Source organism: Dasypus novemcinctus, chromosome 2 (genome assembly GCF_030445035.2).
Source record: "Dasypus novemcinctus isolate mDasNov1 chromosome 2, mDasNov1.1.hap2, whole genome shotgun sequence".
NCBI classification, from domain to species: Eukaryota; Metazoa; Chordata; class Mammalia; order Cingulata; family Dasypodidae; genus Dasypus; species Dasypus novemcinctus.
In genome coordinates, this window is record NC_080674.1 from 42,368,068 (window position 1) to 42,387,984 (window position 19,917).

The window sequence follows — 19,917 nt, forward strand, 5'->3', positions numbered from 1 at the left end:
GTTTTGTTAAATTTGCAGAACTGTACACTAAAAAATGTAAATTTCACCTATGTAATTTATGACTTAATAAAAATATGAAAATAAAAATCATTATTCCAGGGGATATGGAGTACAGTGTTAGAATAGTTAACATACTTTAATAGAATTATCAGAAGACTTGAAAGAATAAAGAAGATACACTATTTGAAGAGATTGTGGCTGACATTTTCTAAGATTTATTTAAAACACAAAGTAACAATTATGGAAGGATAATGCATGCCAATCAGGATAAATAAAATGAAATTTACACCTAGACATTATATAGTGAAACTAAAGAACACCAAAGGCGAAGGACAGATCCTAAAGATCTCAAGAGAGGTCTTCTACCACTGGTGAGAAAACTTACACACAGTGTATGTGTGAGAAAACAGGTGAGAAAACTTACATACAGTGCTGTCAGTTGTTCATTGATAATACACCTGCTGATATCACAGAGGATGAATTCAAAAGACTGTTTGCTAAATATGGAGAACCAGGAGAAGTTTTTATCAACAAAGGCAAAGGATTTGGATTTATTAAACCAGGAGAAGTTTTTATCAATAAAGGCAAAGGATTTGGATTTATTAAACTTGACTCTAGAGCCTTGGTGGAAATTGCTAAAGCTGAACTTGATGATATACCCATGAGTGGTAGACAGCTTCCGGTTTGCTTTGCCACACATTCTGCTGCCCTTTCCATAATCTTTCATCAATATGTTTCCAATGAACTTTTGGAAGAAGACTTTAGCCAGTTTGGTTCTATTGAAAGGGCTGTTGGAATTGTGGATGATCATGGAAGATCTACAAGGAAAGACATTGTTGAATTTCCTTTTTTTTTTTTTTTTTAAGATTTATTTATTATTTATTTCTCTCCACTTCCCCTCCCACCCCGGTTGCCCCGGTTGTCTGTTCTCTGTGTCTATTTGCTGAGTCTTCTTTGTCCGCTTCTGTTGTTGTCAGCGGCACGGGAATCTGTGTTTCTTTTTTTTGTTGCGTCATCTTGCTGTGTCAGCTCTCCGTGTGTGCGGCACCATTCTTGGGAAGGTTGCACTTTCTTTCCTGCTAGGTGGCTCTCCTTACGGGGTGCACTCCTTGCGTGTGGGGCTCCCCTACGCGGGGGACACCCCTGCGTGGCAGGGCACTCCTTGCACGCATCAGCACTGTGCATGGGCCAGCTCCACACGGGTCAAGGAGGCCCGGGGTTTGAACCGCGGACCTCTCATGTGGTAGACGGATGCCCTAACCACTGGGCCAAGTCTGCCGCCTGAATTTGCTTCTAAAGCAGCAGCAAGAACAATGCAGTGAAGGTGTTTTCTTACTGACAATTCCTCATTCAGTTATTGTAGAACCACTTGAGCAATTAGATGATGAAGATGGTCTTCCTGAAACACATGCACAGAAGAATTCAATGTATCAAAAGGAGAGAGAAACCCCTCCTCACTTTGCCCAGCACAGCACTTTCGAGTATGAATATTCTCAGTGACAGAAGTCCTTGGATGAAATGGAAAAACAGCAAAGGGAACAAGTTGAAAAAAACATGAAAGATGCAAAGGACAAATAGGAAAGTGAAATGGAAATGCCTATCATGAATATCAGGCAAATCTTTTGCACCAAGAGCTGATGAAATGCCAGGAAGAATTAAGGTGCATGGAAGAACTTCACAATCAAGAAATGCAGGGAAGCAGACTTGGCTCAATGAATGGGGCATCTGCCTACCACATGGGAGGTCCAGGGTTCAAACCCAGGGCCGCCTAACCTGTGTGGTGAGCTGGCCCATGAGCAGTGCTGATGTGCGCAAGGGGTGCCATGCCATGCAGGTGTGTCCCCCGCATAGGGGAGCCCCACACGCAAGGAGTGCACCCCATAAGGAGATCTGCCCCACATGAAATTCCAGCCTGCCCAGGGGTGGCACTGCACGCACAGAGAGCTGATGCAGCAAGATGACGCAACAAAAAGAGACACAGATTCCCGATGCTGCTGATAAGGATGCAAGTGGACACAGAAGAACACACAGTGAATGGACAGAGAGAGCAGACAACTGGGTGTGGGGAGGGGAGAAGTGGAGAGAAATAAATAAAAAATAACTCTTTAAAAAAAAAGAAATGCAGAAATGCAAAGAAATGCAGTTGAAGCAAGAGAAGGAAAAAATACAGAAGGGAGGAAGAGATGATGATTTGTCCATGTGAGATGGAAGAACAAATGAGACGCCGAAGAGAGGAAAGCTACAGACCGATGGGCTTAATGGATCAAAGAATGGTGACAGACAAGAGAATGGTGGTAGAGGAGCAAAAAACATGAGAGATCCCTAAGGTTCAGGAGGCCAGAAATTTCCACCTCTAGGTGGAAGTGGTGGCATAGGTTATGAAGCCAATCCCAGGTTACCATCAGCAACCATGAGTGGTTCCATGATGGGCAGCGACATGCATACTGAGTGCTTTGGGCAGGGAGGTATGGGGCTTGTGGGCAGGCAGGGTCCTGGAGGAATGGGGCCTAGAACTCCAGCAGGATATGGTAGAGGGAGAGAAGAGGATGAAGGCCCAAACAAAAAAATCCAGTTTTAGATGTGATAGCTAGCGTTCATTCCAGTTTGTTTTGTCATTTCTTGTTTAGATGCCAACCTTTTAAATTCTCACATTTTAGTAAGAAAGCTAACTTTTTATGGATGTTAGTAGTTTATTTTATTTTTTTAAAGATTTATTTATTTATTTATTTCTCTCCCCTCCCCACCACCCTGGTTGTCTGTTCTATGTGTCTATTTGCTGCATCTTGTTTCTTTGTCCGCTTCTGTTGTTGTCAGCAGCACAGGAATCTGTGTCTCTCTTTGTTGTGTCATCTTGTGTCGGCTCTCCGTGTGGGCAGTGCCATTCCTAGGCAGGCCGCACCTTCTTTCAGGCTGGGCGGCTCTCCCCACGGGGCGCACCCCCCGCGTGTGGGGCTCCCCTACGCGGGGGACACCCCTGCGTGGCACCGCACTCCCTGCGCGCATCAGCACTGCGCATGGGCCAGCTCCACACGGGTCAAGGAGGCCCAGGGCCTGAACTGCAGACCTCCCATGTGGCAGACGGACACCCCAACCGGTGGGCCAAGTCCGCCGCCCTGAATGTTAGCAGTTTATTGACCTAATATTTGTAAATGGTCTGTTTTGGCAGGTAAAATTATGTAATGCAATGTTTGAAACAGGATAAAAAGTTTTTCCTTTTTTTTTAAACTGTATAATAACGCCCCTCAAATTATGACAGTGTACTTATGACACAGAATTCCCAAAGTGTACCATTTTTTTCACTGTGCTTCAAATAAGTAGAAAAATAGTTATAATATTGATCTTCAACTTTGCCATTCATGCTTCTATGCACATTGGGCTAGATATTCCACTTTGTTGAAAGTATGAGCATGTCTAGGCCTTTGAATGGCATATGCCATTTCTGGAGAATGTATTTGGAGACTAAGTATTGCTTTCTACAAATAACTACTCCCTCGTTTTAAAAAGAAGAAATACACATTGAAGCAGTTTCATAATTTGATTTGTTTGGCATTTTAGAAGCAGAACAGTGCTAAATATTTTTTAAAATATTTTTCTTTTTTATCCTTCCCCTCTTTCCCTCCCCCTGCCCTACCCTGCTGTTTTTTGCTGTCTGTGTCCATTTGCTGTGTGATCTTCTGTATCTATTTCTCTTTTTGTCTTGTCTTTTCTTCTTTCTCCTTAGGATTCACTGGTATTCGATCCTGGGGACCTCTGATGTGGAGAGATGTTCCCTGTCAATTGTGCAACCTCAATTTCTGGTCTCTGCTGTGCTTCACCTTGACTCCCCTTCTTCTCTCTTTTTTGTTGTGCTATCATCTTGCTGCATGACTCACTTGCATGGGCACTGGCTCACCACACAAGCACTTGGCTTGCAGTGTGGGTACTTGGCTTACCACACGGGCACTTGCACAAACACTCAGTTCTCTGTGCAGGTACTGGCTTGCTGTGCAGGCACTGGCTCACCATGAGGGCACCCCTGCAGGAACTTGGCTCGCTACATGGGCACTTGGCTCGCCACACAGGCATTCGTGAGGGCACTTGGTTCGTCGCCTGGGCACCTGCCTCACTGCACAGGCACATGGCTCATCATGTGGGCACTGGCTCTCCATGCAGGCACACTTTCTCTTCTTTTTCACAGGAGGCCCCAGGGATCGAACCTAGTTCCTTCCATATAGTAGGCAGAGGCCTTATCACTTGAGCCACATATGCTCCCCAGTGCTAAGTATTTTTAAACGGTTACTTTTAAACTGTAATTCAGGAATGTGTATTAAGGTTATGGAAGGGGTTTCAGAACTACTGGTAGGAGAGAAAGAGTGGGTTTGGCTAAATGGATCTATTTTGGTCCTATGAGCTATCCTTTCCTTGCAAGTTATTGATGAAAAAGTGGATAGATCATTCTGTTACATTTCTCCACCTTTGTTTTTAGAAGAACCAATCCCAAGCCTTACAAATGGCTTCTATTAAACTTTTACACTTGAATTAGACATTAAATGTGAAAAAAAAAGTGATAGGAGAAAAAAGAGTGATAACCTAATAGAACTAAAATTATAATAATTTTAGTCTCCTCGGCAGAAATAAGAGATGCTAGAAGTCAGGGTAACAATGTGTATATATATATATGTGTATATACACATACACTATATATTTATATATATATATATATAAATACACACACACATACATATATAGTTAGGAGGTACCAGGGATTGAACCCAGGCCCTTGTATGTGCAAAGCAGCTGCTCAACCACTTAGCTATACCTGGTCATGGTAACAATATTTTTAATGATTGAACAAAAATGGCTGTCAACCAAAATTTTTGGGCCTAGCAAATCTATCTTTAAATGATGTGGAAATATAAAGATACTTCTAGGTAAATAAGAATTGGGAGCATTCACCAACAAATGACTTCACTAAAGGAACATCATTATATGTACTTTAAGAAGAAGAAAATGTCCTTGGAAGGATGGCCTCATATACCAGAAGGAACGATGACAGAGCAATTGGTAAAACATGTAGACAAATTTAAACAAAAACAGTCTACATTAGATAATAATAATATTTTAAACTAGAGGATTAAAAGGAAAGAAATAAGCTACTGGATGACAATGCCTTTTTATTTAGGAGTAGCTGATCTTATTTAAACTGTTTTAAAGCTCTTATTTTGTTTTGAGAGAGGGTGTGATGGTTAAGTTCATGTGGCAACTTGTATAGGTATCCAGTTATTTAGTCAAAAAAGCAGTGGCCTGATTGTTACTGAGAGGGAAATTTCATGGACTTAAATCATTAGCCAGTTGATTGCATCTCTGACTGGCTGCAACTATAGGCAATCACGGAGATTGCCTTCGGCAATGAGAGAAGCCTCATCCAATCAATTGAAGGCCTTAAAGGAGAATTTATGATTTTTGGCCGTCAGGAGGACTCTCATCTCTACTTCAGTCAGCCAGAATTCATTGAAACCTTCATCGGAGTTTCCAGCTTGCGGCCTGCCCTGAGGGATTTGGACTTGCCAATCTGCACAGTTGTGCGAGCCAATTCCTATAATAAGAAATCTCATAATAGTTAGGTATGTAAGTGTTTATATATGTGTGTGCATGTATATCCTGTTGGTTCTATTTCTCTGGAGAACCTTGACTAATACAGGGGGTTTATTGATCAATTTTAGCTTTTAGTGTGCAGAAAAAATGCAAGGATAACCACTAAAAGAAGAGCAATATAGTGTAAAACTTGCATGAGTGGAGCAGAGAATGAAACAAGAAAAACAGTCTCCAGAAAAGACAAGAAAGGAGATTCAAGAAGCATAGAAAGAAATTTGACAAATAGAAAATGCAAAATAAGATGGGAAACAAGTCCAATATATGCACATGAATGTAAATTAAGTAAACTCTTCAGTTAAAAGACATAAATTGTTCCATTAATTTAAAAACCCAACTATATGCTGTTTACTAGAGACACTGTGTAGGTTGAATTATGAACACCAGTTTAGACATGCTCTTAATCTTAAATCACATTCCTGTGGATGTGAACCCTTTGTAAATAGTATCTCTTGAAGATGTTATTTTTAGTTAAGGGGTGGTGAGCTGAACCAGCATGGGCATTAATCCAGGCTACTGGAGTCCTTGTAAAGAAATCACCACAGGGAGGATCCAGAAGCCGGAAGTCAGTAGAAATAAGAAGAGAAGAGGGAAAGAGGAGGCCATCACCATGAGAAGGATGGAAAGCAGGAGGGCAAGCCAAGGAATCCCTTTGCATTGCAGTGAACCAAGACCAGAATGCCAACAACCCAGAGAGGAGGTAAGCCTTCTAACCTCTGAAACCATGAGACAATAAGTTCCTGTTGTTTAAACCAACCCACTGTGTAGCATTTGTCATAGCAGCCTGGCAAAGTAAGGTATATACTAAAACCAAAAAAGTTAAAATTAAGCGATGAAAACACATACATTTGATAAAAGAAAGCTGGTGTAGCTGTATTCATATCAGGAAAACAGATGGATTAAAAACATAATTGAAAAAGTCCCAGTTTAATGAAAAAGGAAGATTAAAAATTATACATTCATATGCACTTGATAAAAGTCTCAATATTTAAAACAAAAAGCAATAGAAATAGAGGGAGAAAATGACTACCTGATCATCATAGTGGGAGAGCCCAACACGCCTCTTTATTTTTAGTTCAGACAGACTCTGCTGCTCATGAATGCTATTAATATTTGATTTTCTTATAAAGACACATGAAAAAAGAGCAATCTCAGAAAAGAAAGTAATAGGATTCCCTAGCAAATAGCTTAGTTAGGTGATTTGCTATATCTTTTATCACCTGTAGTGTAGATATGCTGCTTGTCCAACAGGGGAAGAACCCTGGAACTGCAGCTTGGCCAGCTTTAAAATGAACAACCACAATCTGCTGGATTTCTTGCTTTCAAAAGAAGGAAAAATCATTACAGGGTTAGTGGCAGTGAATTTCAAATCCTTTTTTTGGAATTTTCTGAAGATCGTGCTATAACAGATGCTCATAAGAATCTTCTGCCTTACAAGAAAGCAATTTGTAAATGGAATAACAGAGATGTGACTGAAGAATCTATTTCCATTCTTCTGCAATTAGGTTCAGGGTATACCTGGGAAACTGGATTCGAAGCCAGGTTACTTGGTCAGCATGGAATCAGAGAAACCGTTTTTGGATAGTCTTGAGAAAAATTTCTTGTGGCCCATGAAAAACCCTCGTTAACTATCTCTGCCCCATAGCAGAGTCCATTTAATAATGATTATTAATAGAATTGTTCATGAGTGGATAACTGTCTTTTCCTCAGAAGCTATGCTATTTAACATTACCAGATACTGAGAAGCTTAATCTGCCCCATTTCTATATTCAGTGAATACTACCCTTCTCTGTGAACACATTCTTTCTTTGGATGCATTAAGTCCCATTTTTAAAATTACTGCTTTTTCTTCAATTCAGTCAAACTCTCCTGAGACCACAAACTTCTCCAGCTCTTCCCGCTTTGATTTGGGCAAAATCCTAACCACCAAGAACTTCTGCAAAAAGGGAATTTAATCTAAAATGTGTCAAGGTTTTCATTGTAGTCTCAAGCAATCATCTTGTTTCTAAATTTATTGGGCTCTTTTTTCTGACCATTAGGTACATACCCAGTTTATTGAGTTTGAAACATAGTAATAACTGGCTTTTAAATTAAAAAAACCAATTCTTTAAGTCATTTCCAGATTTGAATTTGGCTTAAATTGGGGTTATGCCATGATATGTTCATCTTAACTTGCTTACCAGTTTTACTGCATATCGTTTTTAACCAATTAAACTTCATAGTTTAGGTTTAAGAAAAAATGGATGCAAATTAAAATCTAGAAGTGAGCTTTGCTTCCTTAATGATATAAATTTAATTGACATATATTTAAAATACACTACAGAAACCCACAGGTTCTATGGTCATGGCAGATGGAGTTCAGTGCCATGTCAGTTGGCCCTACTTTGGAGTTTGTGTTTCTGTATGATGGAACTGGACTCAGATGTGATCTTTGTCCACAAGCCTCTCCTATTACTTTCAATGGATCTGTAGTTGGTGCTGGGGTTTAGTTTATACCCAGGGGACCTGAATCTCTGGACTGACCATGTGATAGCCAGGCCCTGAGCCTCAACAGACTTGCAACTCCTACACTCTGGTTTATTGGACTTACCCCAGCCAGCTAACAGGGAAGTGAAGAAGGTCAACCTCCACACCAGGGAGCCAAGAGTGCCTACAACTGCAAACAGGAGAATTGCATCCATCATCCAAGTGGAATCTAAGCACCCTCTCGATACAGAGGTGGAGCCTACATAACCATCCCAGGGTCCACAGAATGGAGGAATAGAGTATGGATTAGAGTGGACTTACTGATATTCTATACATGAACTATTGTGATTAGTAATCGAAGAACATGTGGCATTGGTGTGGAGAAAGTGGCCATGATGGCTGCTGAAGGTAGGGAGTGGGAAGAAGAGATGTGATGTGGGGGCATTTTTGGGGGTCGGAGTTTCCTGCGTAGTGCTGCAGGGACAGTTACCGGACATTGTATGTTCTCCCATGGCCCACTGGGTGGACTGTGAGAGAGTGTGGGCTATGGTGTGGACCATTGACCATGAGGTGCAGCGGTGCTCAGAGATGTATTCACCAAGTGCAATGAATGTCTCATGATGATGGAGGAGGTTGTTGTTATGGGGGGAGGAGTGGGGTGAGGGGGATGGGGAGTATATGGGGACCTCATATTTTTTGAATGTAACATTAAAAAAATAAAGACAAAAAATACACTATGTCAAGTTAATTTTTTTGTTGAAATATGACTATATAATCTTTTATTTTTGATAATAGAATCAAGAGCAAGCTAATCCCTTATTTTAAATTTAATTATGACTTAAAATCACACCATTCTATTCCTTTTTCCCTAATACTTTGAAGAATATTTTTGCTACTCTGTGTTTTTATAAATTGCATCTAAAATTCTCCATTAATTTTTCTGACCTTACTTTGTAAACGTCTAACTTGTGTTTTTACTTTATCCTTTTCTCTTTTTTTAAACAAATCAATTTTATTGATACATATTAATAAAGCATACTACTCATCCAAAGTGTACAAACAATGGTATTTGGTATAATCAGAGTTGTGCATTTATCACTTCAATAATTATTAGAACATTTTCATTTTTTCAATAATAATAATAAACAAAAAACAGACAATTCTGCTTTTCCAAGGTCACCTGTGACCTCTATATTGCCACACCAAGTGGCTGATTCTCAGTTCTCGTCTTACTTGACCGATCAGCAGCATTTGACATTGTTGGACATTCTTTCTACCTAAATACTTTCTTCACTTGCTTCCACATGAACACACTCTCCTGTTTTCCTCCTACCTCACTGACTCCACTATCTCAATCTTCTTGGCTGAACTGGAAGAAACTGGAGAGAACTGAGCACTGGAGTGCCCCAGAGCTCAATCCTTGGGCCTATTCTCGCCATTATCTACACTCACTTAAAAGGTAATCTCATCTGATCTTGTGGTTTTAAATACCATTTACATGCTGAAAACTCACATGTAAAAAAATCTCTATCCGTACTTCTGCCTCCTAAGTTCCAACTGCCTATCTGACATCTCTATGGAATGCTCTTCAAATTCCCAATCTTAAACAATTCTCCCCACCCCAAAAACTCTTGTTCCTATCAGTTTTTTTCATTTCAGGAAATGGAAACTCCGTCCTTTCAGTTGATGAAAGTGGAAATCTTGGTGTCCTCCTTGACTCCTTGCTTTCTCTCACATCATAATACCTATGCCAACAAATTCAGAATCTGACCTCTTATCACAATGACCACATCTACTGTCCTGGTCAAGACCAGTGTCTTTTCACCTTGAGTATAATTGGTTTCTGACTTCTACTCTTACTCCTCTTTAGTTTATTCTCATTACAGTAGGCACAGAGATTAAAAAAAAAATTTTTTTTTAATTTTTATTTTTTATGTACCAGGGCTGGGGACTAATCCCTGGACCTCCTCTGTGGGAAGCTGGCACTCAGCCACTGAGTCATATTAGCTCCCCTGAGTTGGTTTTTTCATTTATTTGCAGGTTGTTTTTTGTTCATTTGTTTGTTTTTAGGAGGCAGCAGGATGGAACCCAGGACATCCCATATGGGAAGCAGGTGCTCAACCACCTGGGCCACATCTTCTCCCTCAGAGGGATTATTTTAACATGTAAACCAGATCAAGGCATGTCTGTTCAGACTCCTCCAGTGGTTTCTTTTTTTTTTTTTTGTATTTCTATTTGCCTTTTTTTTAAGATTTATTTTTTTTATTTCTCTCCCCTTCCCCCCACCTCTGTTTTCTGTTCTCTGTGTCCATTTGCTGCATGTTCTTCTTTGTCCGCTTCTGTTGTTGTCAGCGGCATGGGAATCTGTGTCTCTTTTTGTTGCATCATCTTGCTGCGTCAGCTCTCCATGTGTGCGGTGCCATTCCTGGGCAGGCTGCCCTTTCTTTCGTGCTGGGCAGCTCTCTTTATGGGGCACACTCCTTGCGCGTGGGGCTCCTCTACACGGGGGACACCCCTGAGTGGCATGGTACTCCTTGCACGCATCAGCACTGTTCATGGGCCAGCTCCACATGGGTCAAGGAAGCCCAGGGTTTGAACCGCGGACCTGCCATGTGGTAGGCAGATGCCCTATCCATTGGGCCAAATCTCCTTCCCCTCCAGTGGTTTCTTATCTCACTCAAGATAAAATTTTTAAGTCCTCTTAATTGCCTATAAGGTACTGAATGATCTATCCCATTACCTACTCCCTCTGTGATTGCATCTCCTCCTACTCTTCCCTCTGCTCCCCCCACCACAGCCACATTGGCCTTCTTGCTCATCTTCCGATATTCCAGGTTCTTTAAATTATTTGTACTTGCTGTTCCCACTGTCTGGAATTCTCTTGCCCTAGATATCTGCCTGGCTCAGCGCCTTTACCCCTTTGGGTCTTCATTCAAATGATATCTTCTTAGTGAGGGTTTTGCTGACCACTTTATTAAAATTGTAACATCTGTTTCGCTTATTGTCAGTCTCCACTCACCCTTCTGTCTCCCCATTAATCACCATCCTTCCTCCAGGAAAGGGGTTCTTAACAAGGGGTCTTGTGAGCATAAACTGAAATAAAAAAAAACATGTTATTCTTGTGGGGACATGTTGGTGCGGGTGTGATGTATTTATTAAATAATACACAGTATAGTGTGGACTTAGTCTGGTTTTCACCAGACTGGCAAAGGGGTCCATGGAAGAAAAAAAGTTGAGAACCCCTGCTCCATGGGTAAACAGCGACTTCTAACACCAGAGATTAGTTTTGCTGATTATTGAATTTTTGTAAATTTTTGTAAATGCAGTCATATAGTATGTGCTCTTTTGTGTCTGACCTCCTTTATTCAACATTCATGTTTGTGAGATTCATCCACATTCTTTTCATTGTTGTGCAGTATTCCATTGTATGAATATTTACCCATTATATTATTGATGAATATGTATGTTTTTGAGTTTTCAGCTATTTCGGCTTAGTTGGAGCTGCACAATGTTTGTATACACATTCTTGTACATGTCTTTTTATGTAAGCATTTCTGTTGGGTAGATACCCAAGGGTGGAAAAGTCCAAGAAATGGTGTGGCTGCCAAGTGGAATAGCACATAGGTGATTATGGAGAAGTCTTCAATGACCTCTGTAGAACCTGTTGCTTATGTAGGCTGGCAGCCAAGGGCATGGGGCTGTTATTGGTCAGTGCAGCCAGCAGTCAAGAAGATAAGATTGGGAAGAAAGTAAGAATGATCTGTGACCTATTGAGCATCTCCATATCTGTCTATCGCCATGTCTGATTACCATGGATTTCTGAGAGTAATAACCTCTGCTTTGCATTTGACTCCCCAGTGCTGCACAATTTTCTTCACTGGCCAATTCAAACCCATATAGAGAAAGGGATTCTGGGACGTATTGTTTCTAGCCTGTGTCAGGAGTACCTCCCCCACACCCTATCTCCCCACACCCCTTCCAACCCAGGTTCAGTGATTTCCTTGGAGGACCCACACACAGGACTCAGTCTTGCTTGTGGCTATGAAATATTAAAGCAAAAGGATACAAAGCAAAAATTATCAACAGGGAAAAGGACATGAGGCAAAATCTGGAGGAAACTAGATACAAACTTCCAAGTATCCTTTCTAGTGGAGCCACAAAGGATGTGCTTAATTCCTCCAGAAATGAGTTGTGGCAACACATGTGAAACGTTGTCTACCAGGGAAGCTCATCAGAATTTAGTACCCAGGTTTTTTTTCCTGGGGGCTGTCATGTAGGTACCCTCTGCCTAACATGTACCAAAGTTCCAAACTCCTAGAAGGAAAATATATGTTCAACACAAACCTTATTGTTTGTACATTACAGTTACAGCACAGTGAGCCAATCTTATCAGTTCTGGAAAGTTCTCAGACTTAGCCAAAGGCCAACTTTTGCAAGCAGGCCTTTCCAAGGATAGCCGACTCAGGCCTGCTAGATTTTTTTTTTTTTAAAGGTTTATTTATTTTATTTATTTCTCTCCCCTTCCCCCTGCCCCGGTTGTCTGTTCTCTGCATCTATTTGCTGTGTGTTCTTCTTTGTCCACTTCCGTTGTTGCCAGTGGCACGGGAATCTGTGTTTCTTTCTTTGTTGTTGCGTCAGCTCTCTGTGTGTGCAGCACCATTCCTGGACAGGCTACACTTTCTTTCGTGCTGGGCAGCTCTCCTTACAGGGCGCACTCCTTGCGCGTGGGGCTTCCCTATGCAGGGACAACCCTGCGTGGCAGGGCACTCCTTGAGTGCATCAGCACTGCGCGTGGGCCAGCTCCACACGGGTCAAGGAGGCCTGGGCTTTGAACTGCGGACCTGCCATGTGGTAGACGGACGCCCTAACCACTGGGCCAAGTCCACTTCCCAAGATTAAGTCTTGACTGCATGCTGCTTTAGACCAGTGCTTTACTGCCAAGTTGAAAGCAGACAATCCAGCAGAAGGGGCTAATAAAAAGAGAGACCGATGATCACATGCCAAATATATCATATTATAGAGGTGAAAATTATGTCTACTACAGTTGAGACCATTGGCTAAATGCCATAGATATTCTCCTGAATGGTTGGATGGACACCTGGTTTTCAGGAGGACATTGCTCTTCTAACCACTATCCTCCTGCCTGCCAGGTAGGTTGGGATACAGAATTCAGACACACTGTTTTAAACGTTGAAACAACAAAACCTTTAGCCAGTATACTCATTCTCAGCTATACCCTTTTCAATTTGCTGCAATTGATGCTAATCCCTTGCCCCATAAAAAGAGTAGGGTTGTTAACACCCACATGTAAGCATATGAATTGAACATACTGTATTAGTCAGCCAAAGGGGTGCTGGTGCCAAGTATCAGAACTCTGTTGACTTTTATAAAGGGTATTTATTTTGGATAGAAGCTTAGCGTTACAAGGCCCAAAAGAATCCAGCCCAAGGTACCATAAGAGGTACTTTCTCACCCAATGTCAGTTGCCGTGTACTGATGCAAGATGGTGGGCAATGTCTATGAAGGTTCAGCCTTCCTTCTTCCTCTCAAGGTTTGATGGCCCTAGCTTCTTCAGATCTCAGCTGTAGGCTGGCATAAGGCTCGTCTCTCTCCCTGGGGTTAGTTTCTTTCCAGGCTCAGTTGCTCTCTGGTCTCTTCACAAGGTCACCTGTAGATAATCAGGTTCATCTCTCTTCCCAGGGTCCCTGCCATGTTTAATAAGCTGTCTCTATTCCTGTGTTCTTTTCCTGTGTATCTACTTCAGTGTGAGAGGTTGTTTATCATTCCATCAGTGGGGAGGGACTAAGCCCTGTATGCCCTAATGATGTGATCTAATAGAGCTCTAATCTTGATTTAATAAAGTAAAAGTGAAACCTCTGAATTTAATACAATCAAAGGGATACCACACCCAGAGGAACAGACCAGGTGACAAGCATAATCAAATACCTTTTTTAGGAATTCATAAATAATTTCAAACAGCAATACATACTTTCTGTCAAAACAAGATGCTGGGCTGATTTAGGCTTTAAGAAGATCTGACTCAATAGTGACTGAAAAATGTTATGGGAAATTATGACACAATCTTTTTTAAATACTTCTCCTTCAAATGTTGATACCAGTAAATTAAAGCTGAAAATACCTTGTAAAAATGTGAATGCTATTTTTTCAAATTTAATCCATTTTAAAGTAAGTAAAGAAATACCATATTCTTTGATGTACATAAAGCTCACAATTGGCATTATGTCCTTATGTTGAAATACTATCTTTGCAGTATCTCTGACAAGTAAGATAATTTTTTTCTCATAATTTTATACTCACAATCGGGCTTGATTTGATTGGCAATTTCCTTTCACTTTCTTTCCTTTATTTTTATTTTTTAAATGAAATGTTATTGAAGTATATAATTCCTAAATGAACATATATAAACGATGTGTACAGTAAAAGTTGTGAACTTACAAAACAAACATGCATATCATTATACAGGGCACCCATACATCACCTCACAACCAACACCGTGCATTGTTATGAAACATTTGTTACAAATGTTATGAAACATTTGTTACAAATTATGAAGTAGCATTATCAAGATATTACTAACTATATTCTACATCTTACATTTGGTGTATTTCCTCCCAACCTACCATATTATTAACACCCTGTATTAGTATTAACATTTGTTATAGTTCATGAGAGAATTTTCTCATATTTGTCTTTTTAACCACAGTCCATCTTCCACCACTGGATTTCCTGTGTTATACAGTCCCATTTTTTGTACAAGTCATTGAAAATGTATACTTAGTGGATCTCACTTTCATCACAGGTTTGTCCTGTTATCACCTCAGTCAACTTTAGAATGTTTTCCCTACTCCAAACAGAAAAATCCTATACTCCCTATACCTCCCTATAGTTGTTTCTTAGAATAGATATAATACCTTGTCATTGCTGCAAAAATATTACAATATTACTGTCAATTATCACCCATAAATTACAATAGCTGTAATTTTCCTGTGTATCACCATAATCTTAATACTTTGTAAAAGAACATTCTTATATTTATACTATTAACTACAGTCTTCATCCACCACTGAAATCACTGTTACGTGTACCCTAGATTATTCTCTAGCTTCCTTTCAATTGACATTTACATCCACAGACTACCCCTTTCAGCCACAATGTCACAATCAGTGGTCTTAGTTATATTCACTATAATGTGATACCATCAACCCTATTCATTTCCACACTTTTACAATAAATTTAATAAAAATTCATAATAGAGCCTCAGCTCCTGTCCCCTGCTCCCACCCTGCCTTTCGCTTCCTTACACTTTGCCCGCCTGTTCTTCGTAACCTCCCTGTATTATGGCCCTTCTCAGCAGCAGTTTGTGCTGCTGCCTCCCTCCGCCCCTCCTCCCAGCCACTGTTATCTTCCCCCTCCCAGCCGATCGCTGTTCTCCCTGCCTCATTTCAACCGCCCTCATCCCGTATCCGCCCCGGCACAACCTCGGAAACAACCCCCTCTGCCATCAATGGCTTACGTCATAAACCGCAGGTCCGCCCTTGCCTCTGCAGCCAATCCTCAGCTGCCCCGCGGACATGCCCCTCCCACAACCTCCCCGCCTCCATGACACTATAAAACCCCATGTACTTCCCGAATAAAATCAGACCTGCGCATAGACCTCGTCTCCGTGGTTTTTCCTCCATCGAACCTCGCGTCCCCACCAAGCCTTGAGCCGCCAGCTGCCGCCCCGGTCAGGCCGCGGCGTAGGCCCGATCCCCGGCAGCGACTCGCCTGCAGTGACCCGCCTGCAGTGCCGCAGCGGAGGCCAACAGGTGGCGCCCGAACAGGGACCCCAGCTACGGCCCCTTGTCTGGCCAGCCCGCTGCTGACCCCTCGCACGGGACCCATCGCCGTCCTCCCATGCCGCCGCTCAAGGTAGGGACTCTCCGGCGTTGCTCCCTTCACCCCCCTCCTGAGCCCTCTGCCGCGATGGGGGCCTCCCTCTCATCCCGTCAGGTTCCTCAAGTCCGCCTGCTCGCTGCCCTCTTAGAGACTCACCACGTGAAGGTCTCTCTCCGTCAGCTACAGCGGTATTGGGACCTTCTCCTACCCTTTAACCCTTGGCTCGTCACCTGTGCTCTCTGGAGCCCAGAGACCTACGAACGTTTAATTCAGCGGGTGACGTCCGCTATGGAGCACGATCGCAAGCAATTTCCCCCCGGCCTTATCCCGACCCTCGTTGCTATCCGCGCCTGTCTCCAAGGTGTGCCCTCCCCTGCCTCCGCTCTCGCCTGTGAGCCTAGCCACCCTCTCACCTGCGATCCTGATGGAGACGATGATGCTCGTTCTCTGTCCGCCCAGCTAGAGGCCGCGCTCGAACTGGATCCCCCCACAGCCTCCGATCCGGACCCCAACCAACATGGCGACCCCCGCCTTCTCCCCCCCCCACCGCGTCCTGCAAACAATGCCAACATGGCACACCTCCTCCTTCTTCTTCCTCGGCGCCCTCTTCCCGCCTTTACCCACCTCTTCCTGTCTCGTCGCCATCCGGTCCCGTCCCGGATGCCTGCCGATCGCCATTTTCGGCTAAACCGGCAGAGCCTCCGGTGCCATCTTGGCCTGTACCTGGAAATGACGTGGCCACTCCTCCATCTTGGCCCGAGGCCAGAAGTGATGTCAGGCGTGACGTCACCGTGCCGCCATCTTGGCCAATCAGGAACACCGTTGCCGCCGCGCCCTCCTGGCCGGCGCCCGGTGGCACCGCCCATGCCTTACCTCCATGGCCCGCTTCACCTCCCGCCTGCCCCAGCAATAGCGGGAGCATCGGGAATCCTCCTCCACCAGCGTACGACACCGCCTTTCTCACCTCCCCCACTCCGCCTCTGGCTCAGATGTTCCCCCTCAATCCCGCTCGCACTCCGCAGAGCCCACAAGCGTGGGTGCCCTTTTCTCCCAAAGACATCCAAATGCTCCGCAACGCGATAAAAGAGGATGGCCTTGCCAGCCCTCATGCCCAAGACCTTCTCGAGCGTATGACCATCCCTCGCTGCATCCCTTACGATTGGATCTCTCTAGCCCGAGCGGTTCTCTCCCCCGGGCAATTCATTGACTGGCGAGCCCATCTCGGTGTCCTGATCGACAATCAGATTGCCGACAATGCTCGTCAGGGTGTGCATTACCCTGCAAACGCATTTCTCGGGTTCGGCCCTTACAGCGATCCCAGCGCCTACACTGCCACCCCGCCTGGGTTTTTCATCCAGCTCCGTGACTGTGTTTTTCGAGCCTTCCGTTTGTGCGCCGCGGCCGCCCCAGAGCCCCTCGTGAAGCTTTTCCAAAAACCCGAGGAGCCGTTTAATGAGTTCGTAGCTCGTGTGCAGGCCGCTGCAGAGAGGCGAGTTGTCGGCAATGCAGCCCGCGAGTCCTTCGTTAAGGACATCCTGCAGGAGGGGGCTAACCCAGCTTGCAAAGCCATCATTCGTCCCCTTCGTGACAAGCCGCTCCAAGACTGGGTCCTCGCATGCTCCGGAGTTTCTGGGCAAGCATCTGCGCTTGCAGCGGCTATTGTCGCGGCAGTCCAAACAACCAACATCTGCTTCCGCTGCGGCGAATTGGGCCACTTCGCTCGGGAGTGCCCCAACCTTCCGGCTCCGCCGCAACCCGTAGTCCAGCCTATGGTGCCACCACCGCGCCCTGTTCCTGCCGCCCGGCCGCCCTCCACCCCCTACCCGCGCTGTGGAAAAGGGTATCATTGGGCTCGCGATTGCCGTGTTCCGAGACAGCCTTTAAACGGGCAGCGGGGCAAGCCTCAGCCCCGCCACCAAGAGGCTCCAGTCGCCCCGCGCCAGCCCCGCCCGTAGGCATCCACTGGTCCGTTCCCATGTCGCCCGCTTTGCAGCCGCGCCTCACCATCAAGGTCAATGGAAAGTGGATGGACGGCCTTCTTGACACCGGCGCCGAAATCTCCTGCATCCCACTCTCCCAAGCTCGTGACTTCCCACTCACAGCCGGACCCATCATCGTAGGCGCCACAGGCCAGTCCTCCTCGCAACAGGCGGCTGAAGATCTTGCCTGGCATGACACCGATGGACGGTCAGGGTTCTTCCATCCCCTGGTTCTCAGGGATATCAAGCAAGTCCTTTGGGGGCGCGACATTCTTCACCAGTCAGGCGCCGTTCTTTTTACTTCGCAGCCATCGCTGCCCCCCCAATAGTTTTGGCCGTTGCTCGCGTTCGACCTCCAGCACCCGTTCCTCTGCAATGGGACACAGAGGAACCCATTTGGGTGGAGCAATGGCCTATGACTGCCCCGAAACTAGCTATTCTTCAGGACCTCGTGGAAGAGCAGCTCCGTGCTGGCCATGTTGAGCCCTCCACCAGTCCATACAATACTCCCATTTTTTTCATCATCAAAAAATCTGGCAAGCCACGCCTCCTCCACGACCTGCGAGAGGTTAACAAGCACATCAAACCCATGGGCTCTCCTCAGCCCGGCATGCCTCACCCGTCAGCCTTCCCGCGAGATTGGTATGTGGCAGTCCTCGACATCAAGGACTGCTTCTTCTCTATCCCCCTGCATCCGGATGACCGCCCACGGTTCGCCTTTACTGTTCCCCAGCCCAACCACCACCGGCCTGCCAAACGGTATCAGTGGAAAGTCCTCCCCCAAGGCATGAAGAACAGCCCTGCCATCTGCCAGCTGTTTGTGGCTACTGCTATTGAGCCCTTAACCTCCGAGGCCACTATCGTGCATTACATGGATGACATCCTTGTAGCCCATCCGAGCGAGCCAAAACTACAAGCTATAGTTGCCAGTCTTCTCTCCAATCTGAAAGATATCGGTCTTCAGATCAACATAGAGAAAGCCGTTTTCCACCCACCGTTTCAATTCTTGGGCTTTGAAATCTCGGAAACGGTCACGCCCATGGCGCCGCTTATAAACGTCCCCAAAACCATGACGCTCCATGATCTCCAACAGCTTTGTGGCCAGCTCAACTGGCTGCGCCCGTCGCTGCCAGTCACCACACATCAGCTGCAGCCTCTGTTCCAGCTCCTTCAGACCACTGGCCCACCATCACAGGCACCCACAAAGAGGGTCACCCTGTCGTATGAAGCAGAGTGCGCCCTGAGCTGTGTCAACTCTGCCCTAATGGACTGCTTGCTCCAGCGAATAGACCCAGACAAGCCATTCGCAGGACTTGTCCTTCCCACCCGTGGGACCCCCACTGGCCTCATCTGGCAGGATGGTCCACTCCTGTGGGTCCATTTAGCCAAAAGCAAGCTTCGCAAAATCACCCCCCAATCCGTCCTGTTCGCGCAGCTCGCCATCGCCCTTGTTGAGCGCTCCACCCACCATTACCGGCGTCATCCAGATGTCATCATTTGGCCCCTTACAACTCAGCAGGTCACTCGCTTGCTAAAGGACTCCATAGATATGCAGGCACTGTTCCTCCTATTCTCTGGCCCATTCGATAATCACTTCCCCCAGCACCGCCTCATACAAGGCCTCAGCACGCTCCCCGTCGCAGCTCCTGACCATTTCCCGTTCCCGTCCTCCAAGCCACTCCCCAACGCCGCCATCACCTTCACTGACGCCTCCAAGCACTGCCTTGCTATAGTCCTCTACAAGCCAAACTCCACACAACCCCTCTGCCACACCCGCCGACATAGCAGCTCTGTCCAAGTGGCCGAATTGAAAGCCGTCACTCTGGCTCTCCAATACCTCCAGGACCAGCCAGTAAATATCTTCACGGACAGTCTCTACTGCCTGCAGGTCTCTCGTATTCTTGCCTTTGCGGCCTTCCTGCTGCCTGCTAGCATCGGCAAC

The 19,917-nt window shown here is 44.9% G+C and overlaps 1 long non-coding RNA gene and 1 pseudogene across 1 annotated transcript in view; both read left to right on the plus strand.

The window, feature by feature from the left end:
- Window positions 1-394: 394 nt before the first annotated feature.
- On the plus strand, window positions 395-2,578 carry LOC101414574 (splicing factor, proline- and glutamine-rich pseudogene; annotated as a pseudogene).
- A 3,580-nt stretch (window positions 2,579-6,158) lies between these two features.
- Window positions 6,159-19,917, plus strand: part of LOC105744985 (uncharacterized) — an 86,645-nt gene continuing 72,886 nt past the window's right edge. The window contains exon 1 of the long non-coding RNA XR_001117866.3: window positions 6,159-6,331. This is a non-coding gene — a long non-coding RNA (uncharacterized lncRNA). The remainder of the gene's footprint in view (window positions 6,332-19,917) is intronic.